Source organism: Aedes aegypti, unplaced genomic scaffold (assembly GCF_002204515.2).
Source record: "Aedes aegypti strain LVP_AGWG unplaced genomic scaffold, AaegL5.0 Primary Assembly AGWG_AaegL5_hic_scaff_1089_PBJ_arrow, whole genome shotgun sequence".
NCBI lineage: Eukaryota > Metazoa > Arthropoda > Insecta > Diptera > Culicidae > Aedes > Aedes aegypti.
In genome coordinates, this window is record NW_018734504.1 from 94,549 (window position 1) to 107,618 (window position 13,070).

Here is a 13,070-nt window from a genome sequence, read left to right on the forward strand (position 1 = left end):
GTTGTCAGAAAAAGGGTATTTTTCAATGACATAAAAAAGGGTACTTTAACCTCATAATGAAGTATCCTAACTGATAGCAATAATGGGTAAATAGTATACATGATTGTTTGCAAAGCAAAATCGCCATTTTTATTGGAGTTTGTTGCCGTCCGGTGTGTTGTGGAAGCTGTTCAAGTTTTCCCCAATATGATGGACGAAAACCAACGCATACCATCGCTTCGAAACGTAAGTAATATAAATAGACACTTTCTGGTAAGTTCATAAAAAAAATCTCTTGTCTCATTGCAGATTTATGAATAACGACAAGAACCTGATCAAATTTCATTGCCCGCTACAGTGATTCCCGTGATGCTCGGGTTGTGCAGGAATGCAGACATTTCATTTCCAATTTGTTGTATATTTGATTCCTGGAACGTCAGAGAAGTATACGAGGAGAGAATTAGATATTTGAATAAATGGCGTAAAATATAATAAATCAATGTTCCCAGTCGTATGAAGTCTTTTATTCCTACTTTCTGTATTTATTGAGGCATTTCGCGTAATCCTTAACCTCAATCTACTGCATCGCTCATGAAATAATGGGGTTTTATTACCCTTTTTCATACTAAAGACCAAGCGTGAAAAATACCCATTATTTGAAGTTCAAAGCGAATACTCTTTAATGAGTAAGTCAACTTTACTCTTTTAATGAGTTAAGCCACTTTACTTGAAAATGGGTACCATAGTACCCATTAATGGGTACATCCATGTTAGCGTGTATGGCTGCACGCTAACATAAAAGTACCCATTAAATGGGTTTCTTGTACCCTTTTTTATAGTCTGTATGGAGTTGTCAGAAAAAGGGTATTTTTCAATGACATAAAAAAGGGTACTTTAACCTCATAATGAAGTATCCTAACTGATAGCAATAATGGGTAAATAGTATACATGATTGTTTGCAAAGCAAAATCGCCATTTTTATTGGAGTTTGTTGCCGTCCGGTGTGTTGTGGAAGCTGTTCAAGTTTTCCCCAATATGATGGACGAAAACCAACGCATACCATCGCTTCGAAACGTAAGTAATATAAATAGACACTTTCTGGTAAGTTCATAAAAAAAATCTCTTGTCTCATTGCAGATTTATGAATAACGACAAGAACCTGATCAAATTTCATTGCCCGCTACAGTGATTCCCGTGATGCTCGGGTTGTGCAGGAATGCAGACATTTCATTTCCAATTTGTTGTATATTTGATTCCTGGAACGTCAGAGAAGTATACGAGGAGAGAATTAGATATTTGAATAAATGGCGTAAAATATAATAAATCAATGTTCCCAGTCGTATGAAGTCTTTTATTCCTACTTTCTGTATTTATTGAGGCATTTCGCGTAATCCTTAACCTCAATCTACTGCATCGCTCATGAAATAATGGGGTTTTATTACCCTTTTTCATACTAAAGACCAAGCGTGAAAAATACCCATTATTTGAAGTTCAAAGCGAATACTCTTTAATGAGTAAGTCAACTTTACTCTTTTAATGAGTTAAGCCACTTTACTTGAAAATGGGTACCATAGTACCCATTAATGGGTACATCCATGTTAGCGTGTGCTGCAAATAGCCTCGCTTTCTGGTAGGGGTTAAACGATATGACGTTTGGCTTGGGTTCGTTCAATAGAAACGACCCAAGTCAAACGTCAAATCGCCCAATCCCTACCAGAAAGTGAGCCTGATTGCGGCATCCATTAGCGGTTTTAAAAAGCTGGATAAATTGTACTGGTGCATTAACATTACTTTATAAGTTGCTTCATTGCTTCATCGTCCTTCTTGCATTAATTTAACTGTAAAAGTGCCCTTTTCCACTTTTAAACTACTTTAATGGTAGGCTTACGGCAATGCAGCTGCATTATATATGCAATTATATAATGCTCCATGGTTACTCGGGGTAGCTTGACGAAGCCAAATCACATATTAATGGGAAGTATGCCCCGGGTCCCCCGATGAAGGGGCCCCCGAGGAATGAAAATTAAAAACATAAAACATTTTCAAATACCTTACACAATTTTCCCATTAGACAATTGTAAATATAATTCTAACATAAAGTCAGCTTTCCAATATTTGAGTTATTATTTTTTCTTTGTCTAATCTCATGGTATGGTTTGGCCAATTATTATCCTTCAATATATTGTCGCGCGCCCACCAAATCGGAACGCGCGTGTGGGACACACGACGTGTGACTCGTTCCCGACATAACTGTCATAATGACATGTGTGGCGCTGCATTCTTACGATGTTTATGAACACAGCGCACTATTCAAATATTAGTCGCGACGCTTGGAGATTGAGGAAAAATATATTTAAAAAAAAATGTGTGTCCTTATTTCTGTCGGATCCATAATATTACAAAAAAAAACATGAATATTCAACCATAGAGTTAATCTGGCTCCTATCAGAACTTTAGAATTTAAACATATTTGCCATTCTATCATAAACTTGAAGCGTAAGGAAAATTCTTTTGTGACGCGGTAGTCATTCTTTTAAATACTTTTCTTTTTTGTATTTCGTAATTGATGAAGTTTTCTTTGAAATCAGTAAAGACTTGAAGTAAAATTTGAATATGATTGATATAATATACAGTAAGAATAAAGTACACGGTAAAAAATGAAAATACTAATTAGGGTATTCTTTATTACATTTATGACATTTTATATATATATATATAATCATTGCAAATCATAATAGTTTATACTTCGCAATGCATATCTAAAATATATATTTTTAATTGAATTTGTTGGTGCCAGTGTTACTCTTGGAACTTAGTGATTTTTCTTCACTGTTAGCGACAAGTTCAACGGCAGCTCCAAGAAAATCAAATAAGTTTTTGATGGGTTTCGGGATTACAAATATAGATCTACGGCTATGTCAAAGGTGAGTTAATCTTATTCATTCGAATCATTTTATTATTTTATTGAATACCCCATGTATCAAACTTTTTCATCTTTTACTAACAGCTCGGCCAGGTCCGTCCCACTCGAGCTCAGATTGGGTACCACTTCTAGTACTGCATTTGGTTCCTCGGTAGTGCAAAAGGTACCCAAGTTTGACAGATCGCAGCCCAAGTTTGACAGATCGCAGTACACTTTTCACGGCATTCTAGATTACCTTATGAGCCATAAAATTTTGGGCAACTGCAAGGCACATGGAGGTCTTTAATGTGTCTTTGGCTCGGCAGGAGGAGGAAATGGAGCTGACCGGGAGATTCCAAAGAGAAAATGAAATTTAACGTGTCGATCGAGCAGAATGTTGGGCCAAGTGTTCAGAGAAGCGGATCATTCCTAGTCCGTTGCAGAACGTTATTCTGAGCCATCTACATCAAGGCACACGCAGAAAATGCTTTATTTAATTTAAAAGGCTTTTAAGCATCAAGCAGATAATTGCTCAATACCCGCATAAACATAAACCATTCCTTCACTGTTTCCAATACTATCCTCAACCATTTGCAACAATACCTGAACAGCTTCGTATAACACCCAAAATAACAATAAGTCTACCGTTTCATGAACGGTTTTGACAATCCGACAAATTGTAATTGGCAAAAGTACAATGTGGGGAATATAGGCGGTTAAGTTATGTAACCATAAAAAAATGGCGATTTTCGCGAACAATTTTTTTTATTGACAACTTGCCAAACAGTAGATAAACTATCCATTTTTTGTCCAATCCATTATCAAACAAACTGTTCAATAATAGTTGAACTATAAATTTTAAATAAAACGAAAACATTATCTGTAATTGTTGGTTTACGATGCGTTATGGTATTTCTACTATAAACTGTATTCACAGACAAATAGACGTAACACTTAGAACAAATTTCTTCAAAATCCATCGCCCAGTTTACACCATCATCATCTGGTGAGCGTGTTGCACGAAGAGGTGTGTCGTGCAACAAGACCGGCAGATGGCAGTAGTGTGAAACGTCAAACGCAAAGAAAAACGATGCACGCGCCTCTGGTTGTGAGATTTGTAACACAGCGAATTTGAAATGATCGTTAAATGAGTGGTCGATGGGAATTTCGTCAGTGTTACGTCTGTTTGTCTGTGCTGTATTATTGTGTTATGTTTATACAATAAATGAAGAAAAAAATGAATAAATTGAGAACTTTATTTTTATTTGGATTAAATTAACGATAACTAAGCATACATTTTATTTGCATTGTGAGTCGTTTTAATGTTTATACACTGAACTTTTGATAGGGGGTGAGTTGCGGCCTAGATTTGTGTCTGCTTCACGTTGCCAAGCAGAATGCAGGACCTGTCGTATAGGAGAAAACAAAATAGTTTAGACAATTTACAGTTTAATAAGCATTTTCTGTATTTACATATCTTGCCATCATCCGGATCGAAATTTTGATTCGCTTCAATCTGAGTCCTGGCAATTGGACATGATTGCCCATATTCAGAAATGGTCATGTGCTGCCTCTTGAAATAATAAGCTCTCTCGTCAGCTACGAACAGGATGAGTGCTACATTCTCAGCAGCTTTCCGGATATCTCCTGCCTGGTTGATGAAGTTGAACCTATTTGATACCACATGCGGGGACAGATCCAACGGGAAGCTTGCGCAATCTATTGACGGGCAACATTATATGTTAATATTTACACGTTTTTTTAATTGAAGACATATTTATCTCGAAAAATACAACTCCAAATCGCTAGTGCAGGTCATATTTAACTGTAACGGGAAGTTTTCTTCGGTGCGGGATGACTTTTTCTGCAACAAAATTTTCTTTTTTTTTCTCGCTGGATGACCAAAATAAACACGGCACGTATAAAAAAAACCCACACAATGAAGCAGCAATGTAACTTTCAAACTAAGCTTTCTAGTCACAAATATTTTGACTAAAAGAGTGTCCTAACATCATCAAACTAACACAATAAATACTTTTATTTAAATTCGTTTGCTGGGGGTGCTTATAAAAATGTCCTGCGAGATGAAAAAATAAATGAGAATGCCGTTTGAAACAAACAGTCATGCTCTCGGTCATACCAAAGTCTGTTTTAGCGTGTGCAGAGAAACGTTGGGAAGTTGGGAATTCGGAAAATGTGCCTAGTAAAGTTTGCTCACAAATACCAATGCGCTTGACTGTTTGGTGAACTGTTACAAATCAGTAATATATGGTAAAATGAGTATGTATAGGTATGTTGTGCAAATATGAAACAAAACTATTTGCAAGAATTTGATGTTACGTTATCACCATTTCTCACCAAATGGCACCTTCATATTGTTCAACAATATGTGAATACTACGAGACAATGTTACATTTCAGTGTGAATTACTCAAACCGTTATTTACTCTCCAAAGTTTTAGTTTTTGAATTGTTCAACATTAAAGCAACTGTTCGTGATACATTTACCTTTATGGTTAAAGTATATTTACTGTACGGAACAAATGACGAATTGTATTTATCTATGCGGGTATGCATTAGATTTGATAAACGCCGTTTATACTAGCAATGTATCCAGGTTTTTACGAGCGCTAATGGCTGCCGAAAACAGGCTCGCTTTCTAGTAGGGATCAGTCGATATGACGTTTGGCTTGGGACCGTTCAATATAAAACGAGCATTGAAACGGTTTAGTATCCATAAAAACTATAGCTGGCTCTTAAGAGCATGAAGCCCAAGTGGCCACATCTGTAACATTCTAAATGGTGCAAACCTCTTCATTTATATAACATCTTAATGATTTATGCAAATTCAAATAAATGTCACTGCAAATAAATAAAGATAACTTGGCATGTCTCTAAAAATAGCCCTTTTTACCCGATTTGACGCAGTGACTCGTCGGAATTACTCTGGCCACAGGAATATTACCAGTATAAGGCCGGTTTGCTACTGACAAGAAAAGGAATCGCCTATCTCGATGCGTGGAAAATTTCTCCCAAGAAATGGTCAAGAAAATCACTTTTTTCTGATCGCAGTACGCAGTTGAGAAGAAATGTCACTTTAAAGGGGGCTCTCTGTAGGAAATTTCTTGACCCTTTCAGTCAAGGAATTTCTTTACTTTTCTTGAGTGAAACAGCATACTTAGCTATAAGCCTGATTCGCTGCTGACAAGTAATTTCTTGGCCTATCTTGATGCATGGAAAATTCCTGCAAGGAATCGATCAAGGAAGAGCTTTTTTCTGATCGCAGTACGCAGTTGAAAAGAGATGTTAGTTCAAACGGGAGTCGCTGTAGAAAATTTCTGCAAGGAATCGGCGAGAAATTTCTTTAGCGATCCCTGTTCAGCAGCAAATCAGGCTATACTGACAAAAAGTTATTAAAATCCGTTAAGTATTCTCTGAGCAGTGAGGGTTTTAGCCAGGGGGGGGGCATATGCAACGAGGTTCGCCTACCGTTCATGTTTTGTGGGTGTATTCGTTTGGCTCACAACGCTGCTAGTCATCCCGCTGTTGAGTGTTGAAATGCATCAGCATTTGCTGTCTGGCATGGCCCGCGTTTCGACCTGTGCTGTTTGGGTCGGCCCGCGTGAGAGATGAAGCTGTTTGGGATGGCCCGCCCGGGAGATGATTGTTATGCGAGCTTTGTTTGTAGTTGACAGCCGTACACCCACCCTGGTTTTAGCATTTTTGCTTCCACTCAGGCCTATACGGGTTAAATTCTGTTAAGTGTACGGGGTTATACTTATGATAGAGATTTACTGTATTTGGAAAACAACAATCAAAATTCTTGATGTTGCCTATTTCCAATAGTTCCACGGTGTGTTGGTTATGGTTTAACCGGTTCAACAGAAGTATTGCCATTTTTATTATTCTAACCTTATCAAGTGTTGCCCATTTATTGTTTGATATGGTCTACACGGTTAAAAAATCAAATACTAAAAAGCTTAGAAGTCATACAGAAGCGATATTCGATCTATTCACCCCACCGGGTGCATATTTTTGGATTAAGCTAGCCATAGTTCAAAAGGCGTTTATCAATCACAACACATATTATCCTTTTATTTGTACCAATACAGTACCAGAATAACGGCCTAACTGACAAATGTAAACAAACTGAGTTTTACGCATCAAATAGTTCATTTAATAAATTAAAACCATATAATGCACAGCTGTTCCTTAAAAATAACGTTTTTTCACGAAATAAATGAAAAAAAACATAAGGTGCATTTGATATTGTCTTTCGATACGAACTCCGATGTCAATTTCGCCCATCTTCCCCCCTGTGGTAACCGAGCGCATTTGAGATTAAGTGTGGCAGCAGGGCGCATTTGAAACTGAGTGTGGCAGAAGGGCGATAGTGATGAAGGTTCGTGTGAAAAAGCCTAGCAAAACGGTGAAACTGGTGATAGTCACACCAGCAGGACGAGGCCAAAAGGCGCAATCGCTGCTGTCAAACTGAAGGAGATGAAAAATCGAGGGGCGCAACAGTTCTAAATTTTGATAAATGGCTCATGATGCATTTTTATATATTTTAACATGTTGTTTATAATTTGAAAATAAATTAAATGTTTTGCTACAAAAGTAGTATTGTAATGGATCCTAGAAAAATGCATCATGCGATTAAATCGATCGGAAACATAATATAGAATTTCAAACCGTTGAATTTCAAACCCATTTCACTGAGAATGTATTAGTTTTCACATGCGCCCTAATTCTGACTCTGTATAGGCAAATATAATGCGCCACCATCGTAGAGGTCACTGGGGAAGAAGGCGACAAATGTCACTGAAAATGTTTGTTTACGTCCAAAATGTTGGGCAGAGGTGGACACACCACAACGCAAAACAGGGTCACCGAAGCGGAACGCGGAACCAGGATTTCGGTAGGAAAGAAACAACTACAACTTGACTACTGTACGCAACGAGAAAGCTTTAATAAACACGTCTGAACGGATCGAACATCACATTACGGATGAATGGCAAACTTTCCATTCTCCCTTTCTTCCTTTGCTATTTGGCACGCTCGCCGACTGCCCTACCGGCGCATGCGTCATTCGCCATTCTCTACACATCAGTGTTGCCGCTTTGCTTACGAGGCACAACCATTGCATACTCCAACACTCCTCCTCAATGTTGTCCTCGTACTCGTCCGCATCCTCTCTGCCTTCCTTGCCGGGTTGATCTCCTCCTGCTTCAAACAACGTTATCAACCAACCGGCCAGGTCGTACTCCACGATTACTCCTCCTGGATCGCCGAACTTCCCTCCAGTTATCAGCATCCGAATCCGAGCTTCCACTGTTGGTCTCCGCCACATGCAGCGGCTCCACTTCCTCGCTTGAAGTGTCCGCATCGAAGTATTCTTCTTCTTCACGTTCTTCGGCTCTATTCGGCTTCTTCTCCGAATACCAGCTCACCACACTGACTGGTGAACTTCTTCCCTTCGTTGTCTTCTTCTCGCCTATTATCGGCCGCTGGCCCTCAACTTTCTTCTTAATCTTCGCTAGCTTCAGCCGATACAACGACCCCGACTTTTCACCAATTACCACTTTCTGTCCAGATGCGTCACAAATATCGCAACCATCTTTCTTGAAATTCACCGAAAACGCTTTCGACGTCAGTCTGTCCACGGAAACCAGTCCACTCGCCAACGACGGAACATACAAGACGTCGGTGAGCTTCACCTCAACTTTACTTCCGTTTCCGTCCACTCCATTCACAAAACCTTCGCCACAACCAGCAGCGGTAACCACTTTACCATTCGCTAACACTACACTCGGGCCTTTTCTTTCTTTCAGCGACTTGAAAAAGTTCCTGTCGCTCGTCATGTGCCGACTTGCTCCACTGTCAATGTACCAGCACTTTTGCTGATCCATTCCAGCCATAAAACACACACTTCTGGCACCACAATTTTCGTCCTTCGCTTGCTTCGCATTTTGCTTCGCACACACTCTGTCGTCCGGCTTCTTCTTCTCTTTACACTCTCGTTCTAGCTCCTGCTTTGCTAGCAAAAATGAACGACAGTTGCGACGCAAATGACCGGGTTTGTCGCAAAAGAAGCATCTCCTTACTGGCGCTCTATTGCCGAGTCCACCCACGCTTTGCACTACCGCACTTTTCATAGCTTTCGTTTCACACGTTTCGCCGGAACGCTCCCTCCGACGTTCAAACTCATCGATCAGCTTCGATTTCACTAGCTGCATCGTGATGTCCGCATCGGCACGACTCTCCAACGCCGTGACCAAACCACCGTACGAATCAGGCAAGCTACGCAGGATCATCGCAATCCGCAGCGATTCCTCCAGCTGTTGGCCTGCATTCGTCAAACGGTCGAACAAATCGTCCAACACCACCAGATGACTCTCAAGGTCACCTTCTTCCGCGAGATTCAACGAACACAGTTTCTTCAACAACGACACACGCGAGGTCACCGTGTTCTTCTCGTGATAAGCTTTCAATCCATCCCAGAAAGCTTTCGCACTGTTCGCATTTTTCACCAAACCGAACTGATTGTCTTCGATACACAATCCGATAGTGGCACGAGCTTTCCGATCGTCCTTCGTCCACTGATCGGTCACTACAGCCGGCCTCGCATCACCGACCACATACCATAGCTCCTCCCTGGTCAGGAGCATCTCCATCCGGAACTTCCATATTTGCCAGTTCTGATTGTTCAGTCTAGCAAACGCAAACTTGTTCACATCCGCCATTTTGTCCTCGAAAAATCACCACCGCGGAGAAACAACGCACACACACTCACACACGGCGTGATCACTTTCGCTCTCTCGGAACCTTTTTCCTATGCAATCCGGAACCTTCCCTTCGGCACTACTGGGCCCATAACCTGTTGGGCAGAGGTGGACACACCACAACGCAAAACAGGGTCACCGAAGCGGAACGCGGAACCAGGATTTCGGTAGGAAAGAAACAACTACAACTTGACTACTGTACGCAACGAGAAAGCTTTAATAAACACGTCTGAACGGATCGAACATCACATTACGGATGAATGGCAAACTTTCCATTCTCCCTTTCTTCCTTTGCTATTTGGCACGCTCGCCGACTGCCCTACCGGCGCATGCGTCATTCGCCATTCTCTACACATCAGTGTTGCCGCTTTGCTTACGAGGCACAACCATTGCATACTCCAACACAAAATTCAATTTTCCAACCCAAAAATTAGGTCATAATCAATTAATAATTGAACTATTTTCCATTGACATAATCATTTTAACCTTTTATTCTTGCGATACGCGTGATTTCACAAAATTTAACCACTAACAAAGAATCCGGAAGTTTCTAACCTATGTTGCCAAACACCAATTTTCCAATTTTATCCCAATAATCTTACATGAGCACTGACCGGTTCTGTACATTTTGAAAGCAAAAAAAGTTTATTATGTTTTTCAATACTATTTGATCGTGTACAAAATAACTATTCAGAGAAAAAGTGTAAGTTATGTGCTCCTTCCTATGCTGCACACGGTGCGTGCTCATCCCAACCTCTTTTTTGACGGTTCCCCTACTAGCCACCAGATGTCGAAGTGATCGTTCAGCTTTGAAAATATTTGCCTATTGATTTGGCTAAGCAAAATCAACATACAAACATCGATTTCAACACTGACAAATACTTGCAATGACATACATTAATAACTTATGATCTCACCCTAAAAGCTATTGGTAACCGAGTGTGTAGCTCATTCTTTTTTAAGCAAATGAATGGATGAAGATAACCTATCTATACTGGAAAAAATATAACAAATATTTGAAAAATATTCATATAAAATGCGTTAGGACGAGGTGAGGGTGTCGAAAATGGAGTTATGGAATTTGTGAATAAACCCATAGCTTAATACTTCAGTCGTCACGCTGTTGTACTTTGTACAACACAGATGAAAAAAATCTCGCTTTTTGTTAACAACAACAGCTTGGTGGTTCTGACGGTGGCAAACCGCGCGACGACTGGAAGGTGTTAAGGGCTTAGAATCCTACAATGAAATATTTTTTCATATCCTGTCTATGTGTAGCACAAATAGATTTTTGCAATGTGTCCAAGAACATGATGCTTATTTGTAGTACACATACCCAGTGTTCATTTTGCGGTCTTTAAACTCATGTGTGATAACAAATACAACGTATTTGAAAAATCTATATATCTTGAATGATATTCAAATAGAGATTATTTGATAATATATATAATATTATTATGGGCTCGGTTATGGAATAATAAAATATTTTAACGCTGCTTTAAATAACATTGTTTATAATTTATTCACTGCAGTATTCAATTAAATGAATAATTAACGTGAGGATTGACAATTCGACCTAGAAAATGTCTTAAAATTTCAACTCCGTACTTCAGTTCATGGATCTGGATACGAGCCTGGAAGCTTCTTCTAAATTGCGCAATGTGTCTCATTTCGAAACGAGAACTTTTCTGTAAAAGGAACAATAGATTAGTTAATTAGAATGCCAGTTTAACAATTGGGTTGTTTAGTGAAGAAAAATTCACAGTTTGTTGCAGCTTGATCGAAAGAGCACATCATTCTAAGTATAACACGATTTTATTGCACTCCAATATCTCAATGTTGATATTATAAATGATTAACAAAAATTTCAATCCGTTGACTCAATGACGTTTCAATTTACACATTGACAGTTCGTCCCGAAGTAAAATTTGCCGAGGGGTGATTCAAAAGTGATTTCCATATTAATTTCAAACGTGTTTTAAAAATAGTTCCAGGTAACGGAAAATTGTGAAACTTTGGATTCTAGTTCAATTTTTAGCGTACGTTCGGAATGTGTAAGAAAATTGATACCCCTAAACAAGCCAATTGTCCAACATACCGCACGTTATTCAACTTTTCTCCTTCCACGTGTTTTAGAATCCTCCAGGAATAGTCTCGATTGAAGGAAATATGTAGCTTGGCATACGCTTTCGACGCACATTCTCATTGTTCCATATATCATCTGCAAACTAAAATATTTGATCAAATAGTTTTTTTACCGAAAAACTTGCGAAAAGTTAGCGTTTTGTCCTATTCTGCAAAATGGTTGCCTCGTGTCTGACTTGTTTTGGTTATTGATATTCACGAGTTCATTCTCCATATAGGTGTTATGTGTGAAACTACATAAATTTTTGCCATGTGTGTCTACACATATTTTTGATTTAATAATAATTTTGAATGAACCTTGGATGAATCCAATTCATATTCTTTTAATGTGTGAGATGGTTCTGAATAATTATGTGTCGTTACACATATAGAAAAATAACGAAATTTTTGCAGTGTATTAATTCACATTCCTCAATAAATCAAGCATGATTTTTCAAATCGGCGTATCTAACACTCGGATGGTTTCGAGAAAATTGCGATGCAAAATATTGTAAAGCATTTTAAATCCTGTTTAAAATGTTTTGCATTTTTTCTATTGCGATGTCTACTATAAGTTGAAAAAAAGAACACTGTTTCTAACCACTATTAAACAAATCCGATTTGTTTTGAATTTAATTGAAAAACAGGTAAAATTAGAGAATAAACCCTTTTGCTTTGTGCTGCTCACATACACCATGGATGATTCGTCGATACCATACCTTGATTGATACATACACCTTGCTTGATGCGTCGGTTTGACAGTTCGTTTTGCACATCCGTCACGTCATATACACCAGTATTGTTTTGAAGTTGCACATACACCGGTTTGCAAATTCCCATAAAACTTATTAAACTTAGTCAATTCGTCAGTTTCAACTTTCAACGACAACGAATATTAGTTTCCGAATGTTTCCAATTTCAACTCGACTAAGAGGAGCACCGGACGGAGCCGTAAATAACAAAAGCAGGAGGAGAACAGTTCTTGTGCGAAATTTGGTGAGAAATATTGTCTTAAACCGAATACTGATGATGTTCCACATCAGTTTGCCGACCCGTCAGCTCGCTCAACTGTGGAAATCCAATTCTCTCGATTTCCAACATGTTTAGTGATTTGGAAACAGTATGACGTATCTGGTGTTCGAAATTTTATGTTTTGATTCTACATATAGGTCGCTTTACTATGAGCATATGTACGGTGTATGTGCTAGCATGAAAAATGTTGACAGTTGAGTCGCTTTGCAAACGAAGGGTGTATGTAGCCAAATTAAAAACACTGAGTAAAAT